The 9,448-nt window shown below is 42.8% G+C and overlaps 1 protein-coding gene across 1 annotated transcript in view; it reads left to right on the top strand.

Annotated features, from left to right (window-relative positions):
- Positions 1-369: 369 nt before the first annotated feature.
- Positions 370-9,448, top strand: part of CEP68 (centrosomal protein 68) — a 68,244-nt gene continuing 59,165 nt past the window's right edge. The window contains exon 1 of the mRNA XM_029593623.1: positions 370-626. The gene's annotated coding sequence lies outside the window, so the exon portion shown is untranslated. The remainder of the gene's footprint in view (positions 627-9,448) is intronic.

The following is a 9,448-nucleotide window of genomic DNA, read 5'->3' as shown; positions in this document are numbered from 1 at the left end:
GTTTGCCCACCCTTGCACTAAAAAGAAGTATGGCAAGCCACAGCAGGCTGCGTCTACAAACTTGATACATTCTCTGCTGTGACTGAACTGTGATGTCTTCCGAGTTAGGCCTGTGACCTGTCCTGTCTTGGGAATGGGAACTGTTATCACCCCATGGCCTGAAGCGGGAAGTTGTAACTTGCACGGAGCTCTGACATACCATGGCGCCGAGCCTGACAGATGTCATGCTACTTGCTCTGGTTTGTGTTGAGCAATATGATTACGGTATGTTACCAACGCCCCCGCCGCCTCTCTGTGCGGCAGTGTTCTGTATGTTTAGTATCAATAAAGTTCTGTTCTTGGGTTGGTTTTTTTTCCCCCAACAAAAAGCACTCGGCTCTTGCTCCCCAGCTCTTAGTTTTCAGTGGTGAGTGCGGCCGCAGACTTGAGTGCACGCAAGGAGCGCCGATCAGGCCGATGGACGCGCGGCGAGCGAGGAGGCCGATGACTAGGTGCTGCTGGGGATGTCTGGCGGGATGAGAGGAGGCGGCCGCCCCGCAAACCGGGCTCTGAGTCTGCCCCTCTGTGAGGGACGCCGGCGGAGCTGCGCGAGCGCGGGAGGAGGACGGTCGGTGCGGCTGTGCGGGGTGAGTGCTTTTAGTCGCCGGCGGTGGTAGGCTCCGTCGGACGCCTCTGGAGGCTGCCGAGGACGGGGCAGAGAGAGAAAAAGAAAGAAAGAACGAGAGAGACCGTGACAATCTCCAGTGGTTTGGGGCTGGAGGCGATTTAGGAGTGCACTTAGGCCTGGGCAAGAAGGGCTACTGGGTGGATAGGACTGGCAGTCTAGGATAAATGCCTTCATATGTTGACTAGGAAAACTATTTGCAAAGGTTTAATTACAGTTTTATTTTTCCGGTTTCTCTGTGCATCTTCAGATAGTAGTAATAATAATAATAAAGTAGTAAAAGAGTAATAAGAAATAAGAGGCATGAGTGAAATTTGGTTTTATATTTTGTTCAACGACATTTGAGAAGGACTATCAGGAAAGGTTTTGTCTTTTTGCCGATGATACCAAAATCTACAACAGGATAGACAGGAAGGTGAGGAAAAAATGAGACTGGATCTAGTGAAGCTCAAAGAATGATCAAGGGTCTGATAGCTAAAATTAATGCTAAAAAATGCAGTTATGCAATATAGTGCGCTTAGCGCGCTAGAATAACTCCTGATGCAGTAATGGAATTAGCGCGTCCAAAAATGCCATTCCAAACAAATGCGTAACTAATGGCGCTCATCACACATATATGCCATGTAGATGAGGTTATTAGCTATTACCCCTGATGCAAAAAAATTGCTGTGCGCCCGACATACTTTTTAACACACACAATTTACGCCTGCCCCGGAGCAGGTGTAAAGTCTTGCATGTGTCAAGGGCTCAATTTAAGAATAAAAAATACTGCTTTTCTGTGGCCCCTCCTACTTAGCATCATCGCAATACAAAGTAGGAGGAGCTGCAGAAAGCATCATCATGAAAAATAAATTAAAAAGGCTTACCTGAAAAAATACATTTCTGGGCATACTATGTACACCCACAGTATATAAGCTCCAGGCTGTTTATATTGTGCTGGTCATTAGCTGCTGCGGGATAAAACGGATGCTCGTATTGAGCATCTGTTTTCCTAACCCGCACACAGCCATGTCTCCTGGGCGCTCGAAGCCAAGGATATGCTAGGGACACACAATTTCCCCTAAAGTGTCCTTTTTAACATGGCAGTTTATTAGCATATTGCATTACGTGCCCAGGAGAGGTGAGCGCCCTTTTTTAGCACGTTTATATTGCATTGGCCTCTTAGGTTGCAAAAACCCAGTATAAGGGGTGAAATTCTTCTAAGCACAAAATAAGAGCAGGATCTAGGGATGATTGGATCTGACGATCTTAAGGTGGCCAAACTGCTAAATAAAGCAATAGCAAATGCCAGAAAAATGCTTGGCTGTAAAGGGAGAGGACTGGTTAGCAGAATAAAGGAGGTGATATTACTCCTGTATAAGTTGTGGTTAGACCTCTTTTGGAATACTGTATACAGTTCTGGAGACTGCACCTTCAAAAGGCTGTAAACCAGTTGGTGTTGCTCCAGAGGTAGCTGCTAAAATTCAGTGATCTTTGTTCTAAAGTATTTGGGGGACAGACTTAAAGATCAGAACATGTAAACCCTAGAGGAAAGGTGAGATAGGGAAAATATGATAGTGACATTTAAATATCTCCAAGGATTCCATGCATAGAAGGTGGGCCTTTTTCATAGGAAAGGCTCTAGAATGAGGGGGTTATGGGATGAGGATGAAAGGAGAATCAGGAGTAATCTAAAGAAATATTTTTTTTAAAGAGAGGGTAGTGGATGTATGGTACAGTCTCCTCATGGAGTGGTGGAGATGGGGACAGTATTTGAATTCAAGAAAGCGTGGGATAAACAGGGGATCTCTGAGGGAGTGATAGGGATTGTAAAGCTAAATAGTTGGTGTGGGTGGGCAGATTAGATAAACTGTAATAGTAGTTTTCTGCCATCGTGTTTCTATGTTTCAGATTGAAATGAACACCTTGCATTTAATGTGATTCTGGAGAAACACAAGCCATGTCAGAAGGGAGCCTTGAGCTGATGTCAGGCTTCTTCTTTGTCTTTGTGTGTGTGTGTGTGTGTGTGTGTTATATATATGTGTGTATGTGTGTGTACATATTTCCAATAAAATTGCCCACTCCCTACCTGCAAAATTATACCCTTTTATTGTTCTACTTTATTAAACAAATGTTTTCCACAATACTCAACCATATTCCTAAATTCATAAAAATCACAATATTTATACTTACACACCACACTCACTCACAAACCTCATTATAAAATAATGCTTGTTAATGCTCCAATACCCATATAGATTTAACAGTAAAAATACTTAATCTACTCTTTCATATGACACTTCTTGACTTAGTTAACCATTGCTATGAACTTGGTAATAGTCCCGTTCACCACATGGCAAAGTCCTGAAGCTAATAATTCATATATCAGTTTTGAAACGCTGAGACCAAAATGTCTTTAGTCTTAATACATTATAACAATTCACTGGTATGTCCCCAGACAACCATCCAAGGAATGCTGCTGAGTCCAGATTTGTATTGATGACAATAGTCCCCTATAAGAATTCATGGTCAGATACTTTGTTAACTATTACACTTTATTTATCAACAATTAGTACTTGGCTTTCCTATAATAGATTAAAATTGAACTCTGCTAAAACTGAATTACTTTACTTAACATCCGTATCCTGTTCCACAATCAGCCCTCCCTCCGACCTATTTTTCAATGGTTCCTCCATTCCGATTCAAAATAATGTCACTATTTTAGGAGTGATCATCAATTCTGATTTATCCATGACAAAACACATTTCTACGGTCATTAAAAAATCCTTCTTTAAACTTCATCTTTTGAAATGTTTACGTCCCTTATTATTTCCACAAGATTTTCGTACAGTATTGCAATCATTAATATTTTCGGGTTTAGACTACTGCAATGCCCTCTACATTGGCTTTTCCGACTCCTCAATACACCGATTACAATTAGTGCAAAACTCAGCAGCTAGAATTCTTGTTGGTTCATCTTGCAGAAATCATATCTCACCTATACTTTGCTCCCTTCACTGGCTTCCTATAAAATTTAGAATTATGTATAAAGTTTTAACAATTATTCACATTCTCATCCATAATATTTCTTCAACTTGGCTTTGTACGACTCTACGTATTTATAAACCAGCTAGACAACTGCAATCTCTATCAAAAAATCTCTTAGATGTACCTACTGTCAAATTAGCTAACTTGAATTTACCCATAAAAGAGCTTTTTCTGTAGCAGGTCCCTGCCTTTGGAATTCCCCACCGGATTCCTTGCGACTTATACCATCGCTGCAACAATTTAAGAAATCCTTAAAAACCTATTTGTTCCAAAAAGCTTTTAGCATTTCCTTCTTAAAATGATCATTCACAATACACTCTTACGCAATATCACCACGATTTTTTCCACCAGTTCAACCAACAATCCATTCCTAGTTTTTTCCCCTTTTCCCTCCCTCTCTCGTTCTTCTCCCTCCCCTTACCTCTTTCCCCTTCTTCTTTTTCATTATTTCTCAATTACAACCTTAACAGTTAAGGCACCCCATAATATCCCAGAGGCGCACTTTGTTTATGAAATTTATGTTTTATTAGATTTTTGTCTGATTTATCGTTTTATTGATGAATCTTTATTTAGATTATGTATGTTTTAAATCTGTAAACCGTTTAGACTAAATCTCTATTTGTAAAGGTGGTATACAAACATTTTTAAATAAAATAAATAAATAGTAAGTCTTAAAACAGAACATTTTTACTTTTGATGCACTGAAATCCCTTGCTGGTGTACCCCCGGGGGAACATTCAAGATATGCAATTAAATCCTGCCCCAAAAAGGACCTTGTTTCACCCGGAACCCAGGCTTCATCAGGGGGATCTTCATTAATAATTCCACATTGCTTGCATCTTGGTTCCCACCTCAATATTGCTAGTGACTGTGTAGACAAATTATTTCACCCTGCTTTTAGATGTAATCTTTGGATCTTGCATGATGTGAGCTGGCTATTCTTCTGGACAGATTTTGGTGTGGCCATAAAGTCTTTTGATCCTTTCCCGTCCTGCTGATTCCTGAGGGTGGGATGCGTATCTGAGCTCCAACTTCCTGTGGATACAAACACCGGTGGAAGGGTTGCCAATGGTAGGAGCTCAGATACGTGTCCCATCCCCCAGGAATCAGCAGTACAGAGAGGATCATGTAACACAATTTAATATCAACCAGTCAAAATCATGTACGTCCATTTAAGGCCATTTAATTTAGGATTTCTCAATACAGCATTAATCATCATTTATTCCATGTTTTTCAATCAAAAGAGATTAGAGCATATTATAACAAATCAATATACATTGTATAAGGTGCATAGAAGAGTAGCAGAGAGAGAAGTAATTTGCAGTACACTTAGCTTGTTATACATTTGGAGCGTGTTAGAGGTCAGAAAGCAACATAATGTAACGCCCGCTTAAACTCATACCTTGCGGGGGCGTTCCTGGGTCTGTGACAGACCTGGTGGAAGCCCCCCCCAGGGCAGACTCCATCAGTCCTCGTGTTTTTGGTTCCTGGTGCCTCCATCTGGAGAAGAAGATGTTAGTGGGCAGGATTTCCCTCCCTTCACCCCTAGAAAACAAATGGGACTGTGAACAAGGCTGGCAGTATGTACAGGTTTATTAGACTTTATGATTACATACAATTCTACATGACTGTGCATCGCTAATAGGATATCAGACAGCACACTTAGATTTGGGCATGCAGCTATATACATTTCTACAAGATAGCAAGAACATTTAATATTTGGCTATTTGGGGTTGTTGGTTCCCACAGTATACTACCATATAGAATAGAAGGGACCTCTTGCATACTCGCTTAATCAAGTATTATTATCCTCCCCCCTTTTATCCCAAGTCTCACCCATGTGAAAAGTTGCAACTGGGCTGGTGGGGGATGTTCCATTGAGTCTAAACCGCTGCCATCTCTTTTGTACCCCCTTCTGCTCCACTGACAGGTCTGTGCCCTCTTTAGAGGACTCTACTTCCATCTCCCAGTCCAATGCTGAGGTCACCACCCTCCTGGGAGGGACCCAGTTCCACCTCCTAGTTCATGCCCTCCCTGGGGTATCTGACTTAGCCTCCTGGTCCGCCTCTGGGGGCCATTCCCTCCTGGTTGGACTCAACTCTGCCTCTCGGTCTGCCACTAGGGTCCCCTTCCTTGCAGTGGACTTGGGGTCACCTCCCGATCTACCGCTGGAATCCCTTTCCTTGAGGGGGACCCAGGGTCACTTTCCTATCTGAAGCTATTCTTTGGCTCTTCTTCCTTGGTAAGAGGGTTTTCCCTTCCTTGGGTTCACAACTCCAGTAAGCTCATGGCTTGCTTTTGGCTCAGCGATTCAGGCTCGCAGCAGTCTCAGCTTTCAGTGATTTCAGCTTAGCTAAGCTCATGGTCAGTCATTTATTATTACCCAGCCTGGAGGGATCACCTTCTTTCAGTCAAAAGGCCCAGGCAAGATTATGGAGAAAGAAAGACTTGTACATATTCTATCTTGCTTGACCCTTTTTCTGTTGTCTGAGAACTAGGTACCCAGGGCTTCTGACTCTCTTTATTAAGGTGAGAATCTGTTTGCTTCCTATTACTGTTTTTCAGTACATTTCTCTCACAAATCCCTTTCTGTCCGAATTCTACAATGTAGTACTTTTTCAGTCAAAGTTCTGTAATTTAGGATTTTCCTATCCTTTGTTTTTAAAGTGATGTTTCATTGCAAGTTACTAGCAATAGTCAAGGGGGCTGTGATATGCAAATCCCCTACCTGAGTCTTTGACTCATCTATTCAATGGTCATTTAAGCAACTTCACAGTAAGAGGTCTGGCAACCTTTCCAATCTCACTCTGGTTTTCCTGGGCTGGCAACTCATGTTACATAGCTGCTATAGTTCTGCTGTAGTTCTTTTTGTTCTGCTGTAGTTCACTTAAATGTTAGCCTGCTATTTACCCGCCCTCTCCCTTGGGAGTAAAGTTTAGTGCACATTAAAATAGTTTTCAGGATCAAAGACTGCCTCACATGAAAGCACAGCTAGCAATTTCATACTGTATGGAAAGCAGTTTCAAAAAGCCATATTTTCAGTAGTTCCTGAAGATCATCAGATTTGATTTTGACCTGATGTTAACTGGCAGAGAGTTGCATGCAGTTGGGACTGCTGCTAACAAGGCTCTCTTGCAGTTCTGTAGGCGATGGAACAGATAGGCTTGTGGCACTGACTGCAAAGAGCAGGAAGCCCTATATGGGTTCAGCTGACAACTCTGAGCAGGTCATAGCCTTTGAGGGTCTTTAAGGTCAAGGCCAGGTTTTTGAATTTGATTTGATAGTATGTTGGGAGCCTAGTATAGGGATTTAAGGGAGGGTGTAATCATCTTGATGTGTTTTAGTTGTTTGGGTTTTTTTTTTTTTAGTCTGTGCATCAGTTGCACCACAGCATTTGTATGAGTTGCAGACACTGAGTGAATTTTTTAGGGATCCTACTGATTGACAATCAAGGCAGGAGATCACGCAAGCCAGAATAATTGTGGCAAAAGCAGGACAATCACAAAAAGGGGTGAAGATGCTGTAGTTGGCGTAATTGAAAAAAATGCTGCCACCCTTGTTTTGGTATTTCGTGTGCTGCTTATTTGAAAGATTTGTTTACCTGGTATTGCCCAAAACACTCACTGCATTCACTCACTGCAATCACTATTCCTGGTATAAAGGCTGTTTGAAGTCAGTTAGAGTTCCATCCAATGCAGGATTATAAATCTTTTAGAAAGTTATTCAAATCTTATTTGTTTTGGGAGACTTTTACAATTTTAATAATCATGAGTTTGTTTTGATAGGATTTTAATTGTATGTTACCGTATTTTCCGGCGTATAAGATGAATTTTTAACCCCTGAAAATCTTCTCAAAAGTCAGGGGTCGTCTTATAGGGCGAATAATTACCGTATTTTTCGCTCCATAAGATGCACTTTTTTCCCCCAAAAGTGTGGGGAAAAATGTCTGTGTCTTATGGAGCGAATATAAAAAAAAATAAAAATCTAACAAAACCCCCCACCCTCCTGACCCCCCCCAGACCTGCCAAATTAATTTACTACAACCCCCCACCCTCCTGACCCCCCAAGACCTGCCAAAAGTCCCTGGTGGTCCAGCGGGGGTCCAGGAGCAGTCCGGGAGCGATCTCCTGGACTTGGGCCGTCGGCTGCCAGCAATCAAAATGGTGCCGACGGCCCTTTGCCCTTACTATGTCACAGGAGCTACCGCTGCCATTGGTCGACCCCAGTGACATAGTAAGGGCAAAGGGCCGTCGGCGCCATTTTGATTGCTGGCAGCCGACGGCCCAAGTCCAGGAGATCGCTCCTGGACCCCCGCTGGACCACCAGGGACTTTTGGCAGGTCTTGGAGGGGTCAGGAGGGTAGGGGGTTGTATTTAATAAATTTGGCAGGTCTTGGAGGGGTCAGGAGGGTAGGGGGTTGTATTTAATTAATTTGGCAGGTCTTGGAGGGGTCAGGAGGGTGGGAGGTTGTATTTAATTAATTTGGCAGGTCTTGGAGTGGTCAGGAGGGTGGGGGTTGTATTTAATTAATTTGGCAGGTCTTGGGGAGGGTCAGGAGGGTGGGGTAAGCTGAGGGATTAGTTTTAAAGGGTCGGGGGTGGGTTTTTTGATTATCTGCTCGGGCGCAGCCGATAAAAAAAAAAAAACAAAACAAAAAAACAAACCCCGATCGGGCCGGATGAAAAAAAACCCACGATGTGAACCGGAATCAGAACCGGTTCCGATTCACATCTCTATTATTGGTACCTCCTTCTCTGCCTCTCAGATCTCGCACATGCACGACTGCACCGTTTCACTGCAGTCCTCAGGTGCGAGATCTGAGAGGCAGAGAAGGAGCTACCGGTAATAGGATACAAGGGTGGGCCAGAGGGATGCGTTACCACTCTGATAGTCTTGGAGACAGGGAGGGCTGGGCAAGCAGGGAGAGCTGACCAATCCAAGCAGGATTTGTATACAACAACCAGCCAATCGCCGGTAAGGTACATCGCTTGCCGTGATTGGCTGGTTGTTGTATACTGGGTACCACATACAGTATGGTTATGTAGTGACACAGAAGGGTAGTCTTATACGGCGAGTATATCCCAAACTCTATATTTTAACTGGAAAAGTTGGGGGTCGTCTTATATGCCGGAAAATACGGTATTTTATTCTGTTTGTTTTTGCAAGCCACCTAGAACAGAAGTATTGGTAATAGGTGGAATATTAATTATTGTAAATAAATATTGATATTTTTTAAATTAACATTTGCCTTAATCCTGACAAATTGATAGCCACCTTAAATGAAGGCCAGGGAGAAGAGCTCCTGTTAGCCGAACCATAATAATCTGAATCTAAATCTGCAAAATACAGTATTGTGCATGGGTACTAAAAGACCCTAACCTGGTAATTACTAAGGTAGCCCTCAAAGAGACCACCCTTCCCTTCAGCACTCAAGTTCACTACCTGAATTTTGTACTGGACTCTAAGTTCACTTTAAAAAATCAAGTCTTAGCTGTGGCTAACTTAAATTGTATCCTTTGCTCAATGGGAAGCCGGTGGAGGGCTTGTTAACAACTGGAGAAATATGCACTCTAAGCAGACATCCAGAGGCCAAAGGAGCTGCATCATTTAACAGTTGCAAAGCCCTAAGATGGCAGTCTGGCAGGCCAATATTGGACCCTTGCTGAACATTGCTAAGACCGAAGTCTTATGGATCTCTTGTTCTCCACCTACTGTTTCTCCTCAGCAGTTGTTTTGTGAAGGCTTGGTGGTTCCCTT

This window comes from Rhinatrema bivittatum, chromosome 3 (genome assembly GCF_901001135.1).
Source record: "Rhinatrema bivittatum chromosome 3, aRhiBiv1.1, whole genome shotgun sequence".
Taxonomy (NCBI): Eukaryota; Metazoa; Chordata; class Amphibia; order Gymnophiona; family Rhinatrematidae; genus Rhinatrema; species Rhinatrema bivittatum.
Note: the sequence above shows the minus strand (reverse complement) of the source record. Positions and strands in the feature narration are given on the sequence as shown.